Source organism: Poecile atricapillus, chromosome 2 (genome assembly GCF_030490865.1).
Source record: "Poecile atricapillus isolate bPoeAtr1 chromosome 2, bPoeAtr1.hap1, whole genome shotgun sequence".
Classification (NCBI taxonomy): Eukaryota; Metazoa; Chordata; class Aves; order Passeriformes; family Paridae; genus Poecile; species Poecile atricapillus.
In genome coordinates, this window is record NC_081250.1 from 84,473,292 (window position 1) to 84,494,556 (window position 21,265).

Consider the following 21,265-nt stretch of genomic DNA (forward strand, 5'->3'; position numbering starts at 1 on the left):
ATACCTTTGCAGTTAAGCGTGTGTGTGGAAAAGTGCGCAAAGTTATTGTTGTATCACCAAGCATAAACTGCCACAGCGATGCACATAACTATACACATGATGCCACTGTGCCCAAAGTGTGGGCTAAATACACAATGGCATGACTTGCTTTTATGTCAAAACATAGGGAGCACCTTCACGGTAAGTGACATTGTAATTAAGGCACTGTAATTAACAGTGAGAGGCAATTCAACTATGTGCAACCATAAGCCCTCAGTCCAGCATTGACAAAATATAAGCTAATGTTCAAAATCATATTGGATGTAGTGTTTGGGGACTAGAACTGTATATAGTTATAAAGTATGTGAAATAAATTATATCTTCGTCACAGAGACTGTCTCACAAAAGCTTGAGCTTTGATTCAAGTACTCAAGCACTGCTCTCAAGTGTCATCACTATCAGGGATCAGTTCAGGAGCCCACAGGCATTTGTAAGACAGAAACTGACAACAGTGGTATGGCTAAGGAAGGTTTATATGAGTAAACTCTGCATGATAAGATACAAATGGCATCCATCTATCTATGCAAGATACAACTGCAATCACTCAAATTTCTGCCTCTATACTAGCTATCTCCCCTTATAGCTCTTTACACTCTTTGCACTGATGTTCACAACACAGGCGTGTTGTGGTGTCATGGGCCACATCTCGCTTCTCTCATGAGCTTTTGTTATTGCTTCTCAGGAATCAAAAAAAAAACCCAAACCACATCAGACCTTCTGTCAGCACAACTGTCTTTATTCTTACTTTCTTGAAACACAGCAGCATTTGTTAGCTCTTTTACTGGAGCTAACTGAACATTTACTAGGAACAAGCATGTCACGAGCTCCTGTTTTCATCAAATCCCTTGCAAACATAGGGCATCCCATTCTAACATTATTTGTACTTTTGGAACACTAGTCATTCTCACTGGATTTATCTCATTTTCTTTGGGACACCACACAGACATCACTGACTTGACCCACATCATCTCTATTTTAAATTTGAGGCAGGAAATTTGGGATTTGTAGTGTAAGAAGGCAACTGCAGAAAGAACATACAAAATTATGAATCTGTTCACCAGAAAGTTCAGTTATAATTTTTCCAAGGTGCCAAGGGCAACAGCAGGGAGGAGACATTTATCTAAGAAAAGTTTCAGTCAAAACTTAAAGCTGAAGCTGACTGCTCTCAGTACAAAGGCTAAAGCATCACAGGCACAAATAACTCAGCAGAACATCCCTCCCCAGCCCACAGCTCTTCTCTGTGCATTTCCCTCCATAAAATTCAACATGATCAATTTTTATGGGGTAGCTAAAACTTTATAGATGCAGTATAGCAGCCTTAGTTCCACTTCCCAGGAAGAAGTCACAATGTCTAACACATGGATACAGTGACACATTGCCTCTTGGCTGGGAAGAGCAACAGGGCATCCCAAGAGAAATAAAAGTTGGAACAAGAAAACTAGCTATAAGCTATTTATCACTTACCTAAATGTGTTTTCAGTTGCCCCAACATATAAAAATCCCTTCTGGAAGGCAAGATTCACAAAGTACTATGTAGTAACAAAGGTGAAATGGTGCCAGGATGCATGATTTTACGCTTGGGTTTCCCACAGCAGTTAACACACAAAAACTTAACTGAGAGACCTTATCTCAAAGTTTCACCTGGCTCCAGGCCCGTAACTCTTCAATTAAACCAGACTTTTTTTTTTTTTTTTTTTTTAAACTAGCAATTACCAAAAATTTACAGGTATAGGACATGCCCTCTCTGGAATCACCTTACATCTTGTACCAGAAGATGCTGAGAACCACAGGCCTTACTAGCAAAGTTAAGCCAAAGCCATAGTAAGGTAGATCAAAGTATTCAGAAGCAGAGGTTACAGTGACTAATGACTGCTGGTGCTGCTCTTATAAAGCTGATGACCCTGCCTGTTTCACTCGGTGCAAATGCCTGCCCCTCCTGCAGCTTGAGCAAAACAGGGAGGCAAAGGTTTCCTCTGGACACTGTGGGCCAGCAAAACCCAGGTGCTAAAGCAAAGCGACAGGCCGTGCATAAACAAAGCCACACCTGTTACAGCAATGGTGCAGTTGAGGGGAAAAGGTAAGGGTGGTGAGGTTTAAAGAGCCAGGGGTAGTTTCACATGACCCTCTAGAAACTGTTTGTGTCCGTTGTGCACAGACAAACACTGGCACTCGGCCAGATGCAGTGGAGATCACATGCTGGAACAAGGGAAAAAGAAGAAAGAGGAGGGGGGCAGGAAATAAAGTTATATAATTACTCTCTGCCAGCAGCCTTGTTGTCAGGCCCTAGCTCAGGGCTGAGGCCATGGCTCTCAGCAAGGTGGGCACCTACTTTGGTCCATCACCATCCCCCCTGCTGCAGCTGAAAGCAGCCTCTAAGCAAGTCATTTGTTTGCTTCATAGTTTAATCCCCAGCCCTCCCTCCTCTTCCAATAAATGCTCTCAGTATGAAATTAAAACATGTTACTTAACTTACTGTACCATCTAGCTATTGTAGTATTTTTAGAAGCTAGCTGAGCATTAGCCCTCACTGACTTTTTGCATGTGCTGTTTTCTGTGTCATTCAGCCTCTGCAACCAAGGATGATTTAGTCAAGTGACTAGCAAGAGTGCTAGAAGGACCTGAATCAGGATCCTTTAAAGCATTAGCATTTCATAAAGTCAAACACACCATCATTAGAGGTCAGATTACAGTGTCCTTTTGCAAACCCATGTTGCACGACACAAAATGTGACGTGCTTGCATCGCCTTAATAGCCAAAGTCCACTCATGGACAGTGTTATCTCTACATATCAGTAACCAGCACAATCTAGATTTATTTTTCAATCTATAACCAAGCCTTTCAAGTTGCACTCCTTAAACTATGACATACAATGTTTGCTGCTGTTTGTGCTACCATGATAAGCATTTCAGTTATCTAAGGAAACATTAAATCTCATCTTTTAATCAGAGAATCAGCTAGACATACTACAGCAGCTCTGCTGTTGGCACACATGCTTGAATCACCTCTTTGGCTCCAAGTGCCACTGTTCCCACCTGCAGTTTAGTGCAGGAGAATATTTATGAGACAGCATTATTAGACAGACCAGCGTGTTGCTACCACTCTACTGCTGCTTCTCTCATCCTAGTTTTTTCAGCAAAGGTTATCCAGTCAGTCATTCAGGGTAATCTTACAAGTAAATAGTGCTTAGAGAAAGGATGAGGCAGACTTGAATGTACAAATAATGAAGTATCATTTATACTTCCCTTCTCCCTCATTGTGAAAGCGGTCTAGCATTAAAGGAGACAGAGCAGCTTTCTGGAGAAGTCTGGAAATCCCCTGAGGGCTTTAGTGTCTTCTAATTCAGCAGTCTCTGGAAGTTTACAAGATGAAGAAAGGCTACAAGTGGCAGCACAGCTTCTCGGAAGCTCCTGGGAGCATGGCCAGACTGAGGATGCCCAGACCACCAAGACAAGAGTCCCTGGTTCTGTATTTACTGTAGCTGTCTGCAAACCCACACTGCCATGCCCCTGAACAAAAGGTTCAATTGAGCAAGAGTCACGCATACCCATGCCAGCAGTCCCACAGCAACAAAATTCATGATCATGTCATACTTCTGATGTTTGTACACTGTCCAGCACAACAGAAAGTAAAGTCAGACGTGCTGATGTATCCCAGTGCAATTTAGCAGACTATCAAGGCAGATATACGTCGGTCTGCAGAGAGGGCACTCCTGCCAAACAGGGGCTCTGTGCCAACCTGGCAGTGACTCCTTCATCACACCAAGGTACAGGTCTTAAAACTAGCTGAGCATAAAGAGAAAATTAGCAAAGTCATTATTTGAACCACCACAGAGTTACTCTGTTCAGGCAGACTTGTGTTAAGCAAAATGAAGTACTTCATGTTAGCACAGACTGCTGTTGCAGAGTTCTCAAGTGTAAGTGGTTCCCAGAAAAAAAAAGCAAATACAAAAATTCACTGAAGAATTTTTGAACACCAAGGGCTGTGAAAAAGTGGACACAGCTCCAGGCTTCCGGAGCAGAAAGGGGATACTCTGAGAAATTACACTCTCTCTTTGTATCTGCAACTTGCTGCTCTTAGAAGAAGAACACAGATAGACAAACATTTCTTTATCTGATTCAGTACTGTCATTCTTAACATGGCCCTGGAGTTTCCTTAGGCAACGGACAGATTAGACAGCATTTCTTCTTAGGATGCTTCATAATATTCCTCACTTTGCAAACAAAAGACTGTGCATTTATGTAAAGTAACTTCCTGCACTGCTTTTTAAGTTATGCTGATTCTTTATATCATGATTTTGCAGCTTTGGTTTACTTCAAACATCAAATGTACAAAGAGGATAATAGACTCGATTATGCTAAGTGCTGAGTAGCCAGCTATTCATCTCAGTAAACTTTCCTATAGCTTACTGTATCCCATCCAGAGCTTCTGCTCACTCAATTTTCCTCTCAGCCCCATGAAGGCAAACACATAGGCTATTACAAGAATAAATCCAACTGACATATCCAGACCAATGTTCAAGTTCTAATCCAAACTCCACAGTCCAGATAAATAAGGAATTCATGTGACACTCCTTTCTTAAAAACACAGCAGCACAGTGCCCTAGCAGACAGCTGTTTGGTACAATGTATTTTCAGCAAACTGACATCCCAGAGTTTGAGGAAATGTGTTCCAATTAAGAGTCCTGAGGGAAGTGCAAGGTTCTTGGGTTTATCCAAAGTCACTGCTTTGGAAATTATTTCAAGTTTACCCAAACAGAGTGCGTATGTTTTACTGTTTTCTGCCAAAATGTTTAACACATCTTACAAATAAAGAAAACACAGGCTTTGCACACTAGGCAAAAGACTTTAAAGCGCATTCTCACACAACCCACATATTACATAATTAAAGACCTGTAACCTGGTTTCCTGCCTCTTAACTACAGTCATTTGACTAGGTAAGAGCCAAGTGAAAGGCTCAGTAAGTCAACAGCGTAACTGTGAACCTAGAATTTTAGCATTCCCATTGCTAAGAGAGCTTGTACAAACAAGGGCTTAAAATAAAGCCACTTAGCTTTGTAAAAAGTTGGGCTCTCTCTCCTGAAGTAGCAAAGCCATTAACTGCAGGAATCATTCTGATTTTACAGTACTGGCTGTCAAGACTGGGAGCAATAACCCTAGAGACCAAAAACAAACAAGCCAGTTTGGGATTACAGGAGCAGCAAAGGCAGCAGCACATTCCTCCCGACACACCACAGCACCTCCAACCCTCAGTGCCGCAAATCACTGAAAACATGCGATAACCTGGCAGGGAACACAGACCTGTTGTGATCCACACATTCCTACAGCACACTTTCCAGCCCACCACACAACATATATGATAGCTACAACAGACCAGGAATTAGCAAAGGGAGAAGGAAAATGAGGCTGAGAGACAAGACAGACCTGCGTCCGTGGTCCATGTCTCTGCAGTGGCAGAGAATTTGTTAAATGAATCACAGGAATTATATTACGTCCCATGATACAGGGGAAGGCAGAAAGGCTTGTCTGACCTTGGAGGAACTTATCTCCTGACCCCCTCTGGCTTTAGCAACTCACAGATCATAAAACCTTCAAGTCTAAAAAAACCTGGGGGTTTGGACCCTGTTGTCAACACTGAAACCCAACAGTGTGCATGTCCCAAGCCACTGAAGTATTTCTTCCTAAAAGCTATAGCCCAACACAGTTATAGAAGCCACTGCTATAGCTGAGCGAGAAACTTATTTTTCTGCAGGTGCTTCAGATTTATTTTTAGAAGTCTGATTATATGACGTATCACTACCTGTATTGCAATTGCTGTCAGGGCAAACCAAAAACCACTTCTTTCTGTCACCCCTGACCCAACTAGTAAATGTAGCCTAGCAAGAGCTGGACCACAGCTAGCAACAGTATCTGATAGCAGCTGTTAACTCCTGAAAGGCTTTTCTTCAGTAAGGCAGGAATGAGCATAGTGAGTGTTAGCTGACAGCACCAGCAACGCACTTTTACAGTATGCGTACAGGCTAACATTAGAGATTCAGTTTCTCTAGGCTGATCTTTGGAAAAATGGCATTAACAGGGCTTTCAACACTCCTGAACCCAAAATTTGGAAAGATCTCTCTCACTAGATGCAGTCCTCTCTCAGTAGGAACTAATCACTTCTGCAAAAATTCACCTGTCTCCCTTTACTCTGCACAGAGAAAATGTATATACCAGACTGACATTTATTATGGTAGAAAAAAATTCAATGCACCATGGTTGCTGTCTTTTAATCAGCTAGCAATGAGGGAATCCAATTGACAGGCTTAGAAATGCTAAAAGCTTTGTTCTATTTTTAATGAGACTAAAACCACTGTGGCTGTTAGACAGTTTACAGCTAAAATAAAGTCTTGAAATCCAGAAAAGAAACAATTGCACAAAGTTCTCAGTGAAAGCAATCACTCCTTAGAGGTGTATTCACCTATAAAGTACTTAGAAAAATGAAGTATTTACTTACTTATAAAGTATCCTTTAACTTATTTTTCAAAAACAAACTTGGTTTCTTTTCATTTCTAACAAAACACCACTGAATAAATGCAGTTCATATTAGGAAATTATTCACTTTAGGGAAGCCACATGCTTACATGGAAAGTTTGCTTCTGCTGGCACCAAAGAACCTGATAACGTATCTCTAGCTTGTATTTAATTGCAAATTAATTAGCCTTACCTCCAAAGCAAGTAACTCTCACTGGCAAGGGACTGCCAATGACAAAGATACATGTTCAAAGCTACATCCTTTGCTGCATGTTCTAAATTCTCTGGTTTTGGTCAATACTGACTAAAACAAGTCCCTGAAAAATCTGGTTTTTGTGAGAGTGAACCATACTTATCAATAGGAATTGAATTTAAAAATTGAGTTTTGTTACGAGAAGGTATAACCTAAAGCAGTATGTCATACTGCTCTTTTTTTTTAAAGAGGTTTTCAGTGAGATCTTGTATCAAAGAACTGACACTTAACAGACTACAGAACTTAAAGTGAGCCAAAGCACAGGTTCATACATGTGAACTACTATACTGGATGGTGCTCACACAATCTAAGGGAATAATGCAACCCACAACAATGAGTTGCTGCTCATAAAAACTTTAGCCTATTCAAGAATCCTTACCAGGGTCACTTTCCATGTTTTGTCCAAGTTTCTCAAGTCACCAGAAGGATAAAAAGAAACATAATGGGAAAGAATATTTGTACCCTGGTGCAATGGAAAATTTCAGCATCACACACTTGCTAACGCACCTGTCCAATCTGAGAAAACATCTTCACAATTATTTCCTTTAAGCTTGTGTTAAAAAAAAAAAAAAAGTCTCATCTATTATTATTTTTTAGCTGTAACACAGACTGAAGGCACAGGATATTTGATCCTTTCCAACACACTGGCCCTCCCCATGCTCAGACCCGTGAAATACAAGGTAGCTCATCTGTTCTACTTGATATCAAATCTACTACAGCTTTGGTTATAGCAGCACTGCTGGCCAGCTGCTTCCAAGAGCACTGGCTTTGGGAATCAGATTTTGACAGCATCCTTCTACCACGTGGACAGGAGATGTTCCACAAAATGCCTTGGACAGTCTGTCCTAGCACAGGCTAATGATGCCCTGAATTAACCTTGGAAGGCTCAGTGCTTGGAAGGATGAGCTGGTGGACTCTGGATCTGGCACTGCAGCAACACATTTGTGTGTCTCAGGCCAGGGGAGGGAGAAGAGAAGATGCCACCTGGGTTGGAGGAAGCACTGTTTCCATTCAAAGTGCATTTTCTTCAGGAATTTATATTCCTATCTCTATGCTTTGGGAAGTGGCAACCACAGCCAGATAACCTAAGTTACATTTAAGTGTATGTAAGTTTATAGCTAGGAAGCCCTAGACATCAAGACAGATTGAACTGAACGAAGGAATGCAAGTAGAATGAAACACAAAGCAATTTCTACCATCTGAACGTGTGTCTGCTCTCTTACTGGCAATAATGCTATCCCCCTTTTGTCTTTGTGTTGGTTCAGGTTCAAACTGAGAATCTGAGCGGGCCAACAAGTGAAGATGGCTCTCCATAGCAAAAGTGATAAAATGATAAACCTCCTGTGGTGAAGGAGCCACTGTGCCCACACAGACCATTAAAATTTACTGGATGTCAGTGAGCAAAGTAACTCTCACCTGCTAATGAAATTCCTCTTCAGGTCTTCAGTAATAACCTGACCAATTTCAAGTGTCACGTTGAACAAATTCATACAAGACTACTTTGCTATCCTTCCTTGCTTCAACTGTTAGCAACCTGGACCTCAGCACTCTGCTTTCTAGACAATTTGCTCAATTGCTGAAATTTAGGGTGTGCTTGGTACCCCTCCTCTCCCCTCCTTCCCAACAGTAATCCTTGGCATGAGATATATAGTTAACTAGGTCTAGAAGTGCCTGTCCCATCTGATCAAACCTATGATCCTAATTAGCTGGACCACACACCTTTCCGCTCAAATAAAGATCCATTCTCCTGTTACATGGTGCCATCTGTCTCAGAGCTCATTGCTCACTTCAGACAAGGAAGGGCATTTGTAGTTCAGGTAACTTGTGCTCAATTCAATATAGAATTAACTCTACACATCTCCAAAACAGCAAGCCTTACCAAAAACAAAATAAAGACATTTCAGAATCTCAGATATGGGGCAAATGTTTATACACTTCAGTTGACTGCTCTATACCCTACCTAAACCCTAGAAAAATCACAGACACCAGTCTAAAGCACAGTAATTATTCATGATTAATAAGCTAGCATCAAGTCTTGTACTGGAACAGACTGCTGTGTTCTCCCCTAACCAAATATGATGGTTTAAGTCAGAGCAAATCAATAACATAGTTTACACAAAAAAATGTTGGAGTCTAAGAAACAGTCTGCAATATATGAGTACTTAAAATAATTGTTTTGTACAGCATATTAAACAGTAATAGGTTACTTTGCAAGCCTTCAGAATAGGAAAAAAAAACCAACCAAAACCAAAAACCCACATGATTACCAACAGAACAACAGGCCTGAATGTCTGCATTTCTTTCCTTAATCTTGTATGAATCTCATTTCACCTGTATAGCTCTAAGACAGTCACATACATAATTGCACCTCTCACAGTGTCCTGGTTTAGGGCAAATTTGGGAGGAAACTTCCAAAGGGGTCCCTCTAGAAATCAGATTCAAGCAGCCTGTCCCCCAGCTCATTCAGAAAAATATTTCCTTGGAGAAAAGTGGAAAAAAATTGTTTATTTAACAAGCAAAGTATTCACAAGCATAAAAAATGAATAGTATTAAACAACAAAACCGCTTGCTGTTCTGAAGAGATGGCAAATTCAGAAAGTCCTTGTCATGGGGTGTAGCTGAGCTCACTCAGTCTCTCATCAGTCCCTCCTGCACTGGAAAGTGCCAAGGGCCAAGCCCTGTTAGGCCACAGGCATGAGCTCCCGGGGTTTGTCTGGGTTGTCAGTCCAGAGCAGAGCTGGTCAGTTCCAAGAAAAAGAAAAGCCATAGTCCAGGTAACTTCTCTGCCAAGCTAGCTAAAAAAAACCTAAAAAGCAAAGGAGAGCTCTCTCCCGCTGTCTGTGCTGCAGTCTCACACTCGGTGAGAAGGATGTTGGGGAGCAAGTGCAGTTTCTGAAAACAAACTGCGTGCTTCTTTCCCCCTTCACTCTTGGAACCAGTCTTAAAGGTGCAGAACTTAATATCCAGCATAAACAGAACAGATGACTGGGGATATAAGCATCATAAAGTGAACTTTTGAACACAGTGATGTTCAAAAGTTTTCCTGAAAAAAAAAAAAATCCTCACAGTAATGTTCTATCAGACTTCATTAAGTTGCCACCCCCAAGTGTTAGCACAAGATGGTTGGACAAAAAATTTCTAATAGAAATGATGCTGCGGCCTGCATTACAGAAATACCTACACAGAAATTGTCAATTCATAACAGCTGGAAAGGAAACAAAAATTAAGATAAGACTAACAACTGGAGCCATCCTGAGTATTTCAGTGCATCACTGTCTTATTCCGATTTCTCAAAATGAAAGAAACCTACTGGGTTTAATATAGGGCCCAGTCATTTTCAGTATCTTTACCGATGATCTGGATCAGGGTATCAAGTGTACCCTCAGAAAATTCATGGGCAACACTAAGTTGGGTGGGAGAGCTGATCTGCTGGAGGGCAGGAAGGCTCTGCAGAGGGATCTGGATCAAAGGGACAATTACATGAGGTTCAATAAGTCCAAGTGCCAGCTCCTGAACTTGGGTCACAATACCCCATATAACACTCCAGGCTGGGGAGGAGTGGCTGGAAGGTTGCTCAGAAAAAAAGAACTGGGGGGCACTGGTCAACAGCAGCCAAACATGAGCCAGCACATACCGAGGTGGCCAAGAAGGCTGATGACATCCCGGCTTGTATCAAAAATCAGCCAGCAGTGCCAGGGCAGTGATCATTACCCTGTACTCAGCCACACTTTGACTATCTGTGTCCAGTTTTGGCCTCCTTACTACAAGAAAGATATTGAGGTGCAGAAGCAAGTCCAGAGGAGGGCAACAGCACTGGTGAAGGATCTAGAGAATGAGTCCTTACGACAAGTGGCTGAGGGAGCTGGAGTTGTTCAGCCTGAAGAAAAAGAGGCTCAGGGGCAATCTTACTGCTTTCTACAATTGCCTGAAAGGAGGCTGTAGCCACATGGGAGTCAGCCTCTTCTCCCAGGCAACCAGTGACATGATGTGAGGACACAGCCTCAAGATGCACCAGAGGAGGTTCAGGTTGGACATCAAAAGGAATTTCCTGATGAAAAGATCTGTTAAACACACTGGGACAAACTGCCCAAGAAGGTGATGGAGTCACCAGCCCTGGAGGTGTTTATGATTGGACATGGAGCTTAATGCCATAGTCTAGTTGACAGGGTGGTTACCTGTCAAAGGTTGGACTCAATGATCATAGAGGTCTTTTCCAACCTCAGTGATTCTGATTTTCTTCATCTTCATTGTTCTTAGAAAAGAAGCATCTAGGTTTGACTGTTGTAAATTCCAAACACCTCAAAGGTACTTTTTAGCCTGATAACTTCTCTCAGTGCTCTGCCTAGTTTACTTATCTCTGTCTAACGTTCACAATTCTAGGTACCATATGAAATACACTTCATTGTTACACTTGTTCCAGTATCAATAAAAATTGGTATGTATCTATCCATCTCAAGGTAGTGGCTGCCATGTTTTCTTTTCCTTAACAAAAGGGAGCTAATTGCAAGTAGCTCTACCAGTTATCCTGCATTAAGAAGATGGCTTTATCAGAAAATCTTTATTGACTTGGCATTCTCTGAAGGAATAAAATTTACAAAAGATTAGCAATTTGCATTTCAATAGTAACAAATTACATGTAAAATTGCAAGCTGTCCCAGAAAACACAATACAAAGTATAAATCTTCAGTTTTTGCAGAAGCTGGCACACTAAAAGCAAGCACGTCAATCACCTCCTCATGCTTAGAAGGTTTTCCTTTTGTTTTGTTCTGTTTTTAAGTTGTTCACAGTGTGTGTCAAGTGACCACTTATTTTGCACAGCTCCTCCCCACTTCTTTTAACACCTACTGGACACATCCAAGGAAGTTATCCACAGCACATCAGAACATACACTGAAGCGCTTCTACACGGTTAGCAGCAACTGCTTTAATTCCACACAAAACCTCTGAGGCTACAGTAAGCTTCAACAGATCAAAAGGGTTTCATAACTACCAGTATGCTATTGGAGGAAGGTCTGGTGTGCCAAACATTGCCAAGGCAGCACATGAAACAAAACAAGCAAACCACCTCAAAACAGGACCTGCCTAGGTAAGGGGTCCTCAAACAAGGAGATTTGAACAGAGATTGCGAAGCTGGTCAGGTCAGCCAGAAGAAAAGTTCAAGAAATCCCACAGTTGTAATAAATCTACATGTGCAATGTTTAATCATGCTGGCTTTAGCAACACTAAAACACTACTGCTATCATCCACAAGAACACCTCTGCAAATTTTATTCCCTCCAAGAAAAGATGGGATGCAATCAGATGAGCTGCTGTTTAATTGGTATTGAAGCTGAAAGCTTCTCTTCTTTGAAACCACTGCTGAAGACTAGGAAGGGGAAGTAACTTGTTTACCTTGCAGTTCAAGGGGCTGGCAGCTTGCATATGAGCAGCTACAGCACTTCAGCTGAATGGTGATTAATTCAGGGTGGTACCTTTTACAGTACCTTTTACAGCACAACCAGTAGTTATTGTACTGCTTCCTCTACTTTTAAGCTGTTCTTTCTAACCTAAAAATGCAGGTCTATGAAATAAAAGGTAGTGGAAAAGATTCCTGCTGAGATTAAAGTCAAACCAGAGATTAAAAAAAAAAAAGAAAAATTAATCAAAGGATGAGAAAGACAAGAGGCAAAACTTTGAACTAGGCTTCAGAATCAAGCTGTGGGTGAGAGGAATGGGCCACCTTCTGGATATAGATAAACAGAAGACTACTTATTTAGCTAAAACAAAAAAATTAACTGTGACGGATTACCTAGAAGCTCATTAGCACACCACAATACTGACAGCATGTGTGTAATCTTACATCATAACAATACATGTAATTGTGTCAATATCCTTGTTTCAGAAGATGCTACTGGCACAGTCGATGGATGATAAGTTTCTGGTCTTGTAGGTTAGGGTTCATTTTAATCTTCAGGGCAAGTCATACTCAAAAGATACACTGTGAGCAAACTGTTTTCCAATTTGCTCTCATTCAGCAGAGCAGTTATGGTTTGTGACTTAACCATACAGACAATTCATGTTCAGCAGCTGGCAGCTTATCATAATTCTGAGGACATAAAGGACTCCAGAAAAAACAAGATTGCATGAGATGCCTTTTTTTAGAATAACATTTCAGTTAGCCCTTTTGTTCACTTCATGGCAAAAAAATAATGTATTTCATGTAGAAATCTCACCAGTAAACACATAGGAAGGATTTTTTCCAACCAGTTTGCAACACACTGCCTTATATACTTCTATACAGTCAGTAATAGAGAAGGCCTTCAGAGGCCTTCTGAAGTCTCAATTCACATTTACCTTAGAAAACAGGCTCTACAAATGCTTCCAGCTACAAAACACTTAGGGTGACTACCTCAAATATTGGCATATATATTTAGGTTGAAAAACTCAGGTCTGTCCTGAATTCAAAAAGGAAGAAAAGGAAAAAAAAAAAATCACCTAACTTGAGTGGGCACGTGTGGGTAAGTAAACACGTTAAGTTGGTTTAATAAATGGATTATTTATGTATGTATGTAATACATATGGTACTCCATACATGGAGTTAACTTCTGCAGACATCTTTCCAAGAGGTTATGGTGGTGTTGCCAAGAAGAATGAGCCCAAGAAAGAGCTCTGGAAGAAGGAGGATATGCAGAGGGGGAACAGGGTAGGAGCACACAGAAAGAGTGTGCAGGGTGTAAAAGGGCTTCACTCAACTAGGTGGCAGGAGACCCATAGCCCACAAAGGGTGATGAAGGAAGATGGCCCACAGAAGAGGACTAGCCACAAATACAGTTGACTGTCTCCTGACATCATCATTGACAAGACATCTTCCTGAAAGAGCCTGTGATCTCCTTCCAGGACACCTAGAACATCTTCTCCCAGTCTCTCCCAAGCAACTACTCTCCATCAGCCTGAACATAACCACTCAAGGAAATCTGGAGGGTCAGGTCTCTGCCATAGATGGAAAAGGCAGAAAACCCACAGGCAGGAAAGGGAGATATTAGCCTTGCCAGACAAGGCGCAAACCCTTTATAATCAATAAAACTGTTCATGCATTTGAAGGCTTTTGTCAGCCCTTGCTCCCTAACCTGCATTGCCTCTGTGCTCTCCAGGCACACAGATGACATCTCTTCTGCAACGGGCCCACAGTGGAGAGGAAAGGGGAACATCTAACCAGGACTCTCCTAGTACCTCCCCACCAAATGACTTGGAGCCAGAGGCAGTCATGACCAAAGAATAGCAGCACCAGTCAGATCTGAGGGTGGATGCTTGTAAGACACTCAGCAAGGGGGAGCTCCCCTTCAGCACCCCAAGGATAATCCCGGAGAGATACGGCTGGCAGTAGGTCCTTGGAGAAGGCAGCATGGGCAACAGTCCGCAAGGATGTAAGCCTTGTGAGAGACATCAGGGAAGTAAACATCAGGGAAGCCAGGAGAGTGCCATGACAGGAGACTGAGTACCAACAGCCTGGATGGGAAGCCGAAAAGGACAGTGCTGGGACAGGAAACACCTGAACAATTGGCTAGCACCTCTAGCTCTCCTTTACTTCTGTCACACTGCCAAGTCCCTCATTTTCCACCTCAGTACTTCCTCCCAAAAGAAGCACTTACCATCTTTAAGAAGATTAATGTTCAGAATACCTGTTTTGCTCAAACCAAATGAGTCCACTTTTGCAGCCAGGTGCATGGGATGGGGAGAAACTTGTCACAAATTGTCTAAATCACATTTCTGACCCACTCACAAGCAAACTGCTGTTCCAGCTGCAGCCAGCACTGGACTCTGAAATGATTTCTGGAGCAGGTTGAAGATAACTTCACAAGTGATCAGTGAGCCAGCTGGGGAAACATCTTCCTGCTTGACCAACAAGCCGGCAAAGCCAACAGAGAGACAAAGAGCCATTTGGGGAGGAAGAGGTTGATGGCAGTAGAGATGATACAGTGATGACAGTAGTAAGTAAGCAAAGAGAGCAAGACTACCAGCACAATTACAGTCCTGGACTGTGGGAAAGAAGATTTTTGGCCTGTTCAAGAATCTGCATGCAAGGTTACCATGGCAGATTTCTCTGAAGAAACAAGGCAACCAGGGGAACAATCTGATCTTGCAGGACAGCTTCCTCAAACCTCAAAAATGGTCCATTGTGGCACACAGAAAGTCACAGGGGAATGGCAGAAAGCCAGCTGAATGGACAGGCATCTCCTGCCTCAGCTTAAATTCTGAAACGCAAAAAAAGGTTGAAGCAGGAAGTTACGCAAAAATAACAGAGATTGTGCACATTCAGAAGAGCTAAAGCAAAAAAAGGGTGCCAAGAAAAAACAAGGAATTGTTATATAGGCAAGTAAGGACAAAAGAATGGCTAATATTAGCTTAGTTCTCAGCTGTGCACAGGATCCAGCACCTAAAGACACAAAATACCCAATTATTTTTTTGCCTCAGTCCTCCTAGTTCCTCCTCATGTCTCCCACTTCTTTGACCAGTGTCAGCATCTGGAGGATTGAACCATTACTCACAGGAAAGTTAGGGATCAGACAAATAAATTAGGAGCAGATAGGATGCACTAGAAGACAGTAAGGATCTTAGCCACTACTACGCTAGCAAGGCTACCCTCTGTTATCTTCATAAGAGTAAATCACTAATCAGAGGATGATCCTGGTGACTGCAGAAGCAGAAAACACATTGCTCCTCAAAACAGATGAGGATGACAATATGAAAAACCAGAAGCTGGTCAGCCTTGACAAGTTGGCAAGAGTATGGAACAAGTCCTTCTGGAAGTTACTGCCAGAAACTCAAAGGACAAAAAAAGAAAATTACTCGTAAATCCATGCTGCCTGCTCCAAAGAACAAGTCACACTTGTTTGTAATTTTACACCATTTGTACTAAGGGTATTATCTCTTAAGAAACCAAAATACTTACACAGATCATGGGTCACTGTCCTGCCTTCTGCTTTCATCTAGCTGCACATACCAGGTTTTTATTTCTTCAACTACAGTTAAAATTTTGCAATATTGGACAATTATATGGGATTTTTTGGAACATCTATTTTCATTAGAAGAGTAGGCACTTCATTTATACTCCCCACAGCCCAAAGCAACCTGCCTCAATATAGCTGAAGGCTGTAGAAAAGACAACTGAATATTTGAGAAGAACCTACTGCAACAGCATAAAATTCATCAAAAATACCTCTTTGCCTCCACTGAAGTATCAACTCTACAAATCTCATGTGAGCTGAAATAATGGCCTGTCACTCTCCTAAACTAACAGCTTCAAGAACTTCTTCAAGAGAGATGCCAACACCACTTTGTCAGAAACCCCCTCCTGAACTGTACAGAAGTATTCACTGTTCTGGGGAACTTGCCAGCATGACAGTATTTACGGTATGACTAATATGCATTAATGAAGCACAAATGGACAACTATTTACTTGTGCTAATAACTAAAGTGCTTTATTAGAGCTACGGCCTCTAGCGTGAAGGATTGCCAGGCTTCCCCACTTGCCAAAATTATGTCAAAAAATGGAGCCAATGTATCAGGCATCAAGAGCTACAGCCAGTGTGTAGTAGAGTCTTAAGTCATTGCTTAACATTCAGCTTGCAAATGACCAGCATGCTCCAAAACCACTGGCTGTTTCTGAGGGCTTGTCTTTTCATTGTAGAGACTAGAATTCCAAATATGCGCACTGGTCGTACCAGTACACAGGCCAAATCTATCTTAAAATAGCAGTAAAGCCTGAGAGCTTTGCTGGGCATTTGTGTTCTACCTTTGATTGCTCACTGTTCTTTCAAAACCAGAAATAAAAACACTGTATCTTAATGCCTCAGATTAAAATATCAATACTATCTAGCATAGAAGGCCATTAGTACCAATAATCTGGCCTTTTGTTCATGAAGGATTCCTGAAAGGTGATCAATTTGATAAAATCCCATCCTTGAAAAGCAAAGTTAAGTCAGCCATACAAGAACAAAGCCCTTGCTCTTTACAGCACTTTCCATCCCACCTCTCCATGAAGGGAACGTACCTGCAACACTAGGAATGAAAAATACAACTCAAAAAGCAGCAGGGTTTTGTAGGAACCTAGGAATAACTTTCTTAAAAGAGCACTTTAGATTACATTATATTAGGAATGGAAAGAAAAGTTCTTAGTGGATGCAAAAAGAGCAGGTAAAGATGTTTTCAGTCATAGCTAGTGCTAAGTAGACCTGATATATTTATCCCTAGCTTTACAGAGTAAATGGCATCTTAACCACAGCAAGGCCATGCTGAGTTCAGGCTCTCCATTCTTCCTTGAATCAGCAGCTTCAGTATGGTGTGGAAAGGGTGCAAGTGTAGAAATAAGATCTGTGCCATGAGGCGTCACATGAACAATAAAGTCTGGAAACTGTACCCACAGTTTCTTTCTAGAAATGGAAAAATTCTCAGATTTGATCACACAAACAGCTTCATGCAGAATCACAGGATTTGGGGTGGTAGCTTGGAGGAGTTTTTTCCTCTCTTCTTTTTTAACTTAAAAAATAAATAAATAAGTTCTTATGAAATATTGTCCTTCCTTTGATCAAACATTCTCTTTAGACTATGTAAGGCAAGAAAATGTACTGGGCATAACATAAGGTCTGTATCTAGATATATTTCTTGGAAATACTTAAATAAAAGGCAACATTGTATCATTGGTCTTTTCTAAGGATAGAAAAGATCTCTGAGCCAACTGGCATAGACAACAACACTAAGAATTATCTGAGCCACAGTGCTTTCTTCAAAAGTGACAGCTCCAAATACACAGCAATATTATCTTCCTCTAAAAAACAAATTACTCATATGTAGAGCACAGAACACCTGTAGGAGGAAGGTTCATTAAAAGCACACCCCCCAAAATATCACAAAGGTAATTCCAGTTGGCTATAACCAGTGCAACTTAAAAAAAAAATTGCTTACATTCCTTTGTATTTCAGATTTCTATCTTCTTATATTTATGCAGGCATTTGAAGTGTGAAGCTGTCTTAGGACTGGTATATCAACTCTTTTCAGTTAAATTAGAGCTATTAGTAACATGAAAAAACTCATACTGGTACTTCTCCAAAATAACCAGTTGGTAAACAGCTTGTTAAATATTTACTCATTTGGAAAAGATCCAACTCATGAAAAAATATGCAGGATTTTGTTTGGTGCTATAGTCTGCTAAATCGATTGTTACCATTGCTTCAGAATGTTCTCATGAAGTTTTGTGAGAGAACAACTGAAAATAGTCTGTTCTTATCAACGTGGGTATTTTTTCAGTATAGAAGTATCATCTTAAAAGTTGCATAGAAGTCAGAACCTAAAGAGATACAACTGCTTTTGATTTTCACACTGTCACTGAATGATTGGGTTTGGAAGAGACCTCTGGATGTCACCTGTCCTATCCCCTGCTCAGGTGCTCAGGCAGGGCCACCTATAGCCAGTTGCCTGAGATCATGTCTGGACGGCTTTGGTTAATTGCCAAGGATGGAGATTTCACTACCTCTCCTAGGTAACCTCTGACAATGCTCAGTCACTCTCACTGTGAAAGAGCATTGCCCAGTATCTAGACGGAACCTCCTGTGTTTCACATCATGCCCACTGGCTCTGGTCACCAGGGAAGAGAGCCTGGCTTCATTCTCTTTACAACATTTTAATGTTTTTAAATTCATTCCTAAGATCCCCCTCAACTTTCTCGCAAGTATAAAGGTAGCAAACCCTAGGCTTAAACATGAATGAAAACCAGAGCTCAAGAGACTGCTTGCATGTAATGACAGGGTCAGTCTAGTGTTTAAGCATGAAATCATTAATAGGAAGATGCAAAATTAAACTTCTTTATTTTATTTCCTCACTTGATTTGGAACATCTGTGTTGCTTCATGACCAATGGTAGTAGTAATGCAAGTAGAAAATGGTATGACTGACCACTAAAGTATTCTGAGTCTTTTTTTCTTGAGAAAAAAAGTTTCTCCCATCTTTTTTCTCGATGGTTTGAAAAAGTTCATATAATTGGAAAATGCGGACTGAGCCACTTGAAATTTCTTGCATGCATTCACCTTCAAAAAAAGACTTTATGTTTTGCCAACCAACTTCTGTAAACTAGAATACAAAAGCAGAAGTGTAAACAGTAGGGTACATACTTGTGACTGGAAATGTAGAAAGGCAAAGTGGTACATCAAAAACAAACAAACAAACAAAAAATTATGACTATTTCTTGTAAGAGGGGAAACTGTAATCAATTGTATATAAGCTTAGTGCAAGATACAAATTTCTTCCATGTTATTTTGCTTCATATAAAGTATTCTGATGATTCGCCATAATGGTGGCAAATACACTTTAACTCCTCTTTAGGAGGTAAGCACCACACTTCTAGTTCAATGTTAACGAAAATAACTGGTTTCGGGATAATTTTTTGATTTAAAATTGATTTAAAAGATTTCTTTCCAAGAAAAATAAAAGCTAGAAATCTAGCTTCAGTTGCTTTTCAATGAAAACTAACAAGCAGCATCAACTCTATCTGTAAAAAATATTTGCAGTCTGCACTCAGGGAGACAGATTTCATAACTTCATACTGGAGGCAACATGTCTTGTAAAAACATTCACTAATGTTCGCACTGCTTTGTACTTTGTCTGCTCCAGTCCATCAACCCTCTCCACCACATACATGTAAACTGTTAAAACAAGAGTATCGTCAATAAAAGATCTGTTGACTGACACCATATTTCACAAATCTGATGACTTTCTGCATTGGCAGTAGCAACATTTCAGCTTTTCTTTATGCAATATGTAGAAGAATGATGCAATGTAATAATGCATCTGGTGTTTTCTCACTTAGCTATGCCCAAGGACTTTGAAAGCCTGCTTGCGCACTCTGGTCCTTCCATATTGTCCTCTTAGCATGAAAATCCCAAACTCCAGGACTAATTTTATGCAACTGTCATCCTTGAATGTTTAAGTCTAATAAAAGTAAATTAAGCCACCGTTTCTTTTGAACCTAGAAAATCATTTATTGGGTTTGTGTGAGAAGGCTTTGACAGTGCGGGTGGGAGGCACAGGGGTGGCTTCTTTGAAAAAAAAAAATCTGTTAAATTGTGTCCTGGTTCTGACCAAGACAGGATTAATGTTTGCAGTAACTGGGAGGCAGCATTACTAGGACAGGAAGGTTATTCTATTCCACCTTATCTCATTGCTGGGGTGGAAAAAGGGGGATTCTGAGGAGAAGAGGCTCCTTCCCAATAAGCAAGCCTGGTCAGGTTCCATGAGCATTTTCCATGTGAAATCACTCTCCAAGAAACATTTTTGTTGTCAATATTATTGCTGTTACTGTTCATTTTGTTATCTTATGGCTGTTCCCAGTGGGAATATGTGAGAGACACAGGTCTGCAGAAACCAGGGTCAGTAAAGGAGGGGGAGGAAGTGCTCCAGGAACTGGAGCTGAGGTTACCCTGCAGCCCATAGTGCAGACCATGGTGAGTTGTGTCACTGCACCCTGCAGAGTCCCACAGGGGAACCAGAGATTCACCTACAGCCCAGACAAGGTCCTGTGCTGGAGCATGTAGGCGCACAAATGAGGCTGTGACACTGCAAGAAGCCCACGCTGGAGCAGGCTGCTGGCAGGACCTGTGCACCCATGGAGAGAAGAGCTCACACTGGAGTAGGTTATGCCTTGTGGCCCCCCTGCAAGGCACAGCAGCCTGTTCCAGAAGGACTGCACCCCATGGAAGGGACCTATGCTCATGTGGGAAGGACCCACACTTGAAAAGTTCATGGAGATCTGTCTCCCTGGGAAGGGCCCCACACTGGAGCAAAGGAAGGGTGTGAGTCCTTCCCCTGAGGAGGAAGGATTGTCAGGGAACATGTAATGAACTGACTGTAGTACCCATGCCCCCTCCTCCTGCATCATCGGAGGTGATAAGAGAGAGCAAATTGGGAGTGAAATACAACCTGGGAAGAAGGACAGGATGGGGGGAAATGTGTTTTTAAAATTTAGCTCTATTCCTTATTACTTTACTCTGATTTGATTGGTAATAAATTAAACTTATTTCCCCCAGCAGAGCCTGTTCTGCCTGTGATGGTACTTGGTGAGTAATTTCTTCCTACCTTCATCTCATCCCGTAAGCCTTTTATTATATTTTCTTCCCCCTGCCCAGCTGAGAAGGGGAATGACCAGAACCATTTTGGCCTGGCATCTTTCTTACCACAAATGGCAAGCGACATCTCCAAATAATCTCTAAACAATTGACAACAACCAAGCTAACAAAGATACTCAAACAGTGTCAGGCAGACAATGAGGGGCAAAACACAGGTTTCAACAGCCCTTTCCAAGCCCACTTGGAGACAAATTCTGCAAACAAATGTTTTGCATGCTGTTTATTTTACAATAAAAGACATTTTATGCACACAAACATGGACTGCAGCACATCTACCTATACTAACAGTAAATAACAGACTGTTAAGTTCAATATCA

The 21,265-nt window shown here is 41.3% G+C and overlaps 1 protein-coding gene across 10 annotated transcripts in view; it reads right to left on the bottom strand.

The window, feature by feature from the left end:
• GRB10 (growth factor receptor bound protein 10) overlaps nt 1-21,265 on the bottom strand; it is a 147,901-nt gene that overhangs the window by 86,608 nt on the left and 40,028 nt on the right. Inside the window, exon 1 of one of the 10 annotated variants that reach the window (XM_058830922.1) lies at nt 5,460-5,483. The exons of the other annotated variants lie outside the window; for them this stretch is intronic. The gene's annotated coding sequence lies outside the window, so the exon portion shown is untranslated. Of the gene's footprint in view, nt 1-5,459; nt 5,484-21,265 lie in introns of those variants that run through there. 10 annotated transcript variants of the gene reach the window in all.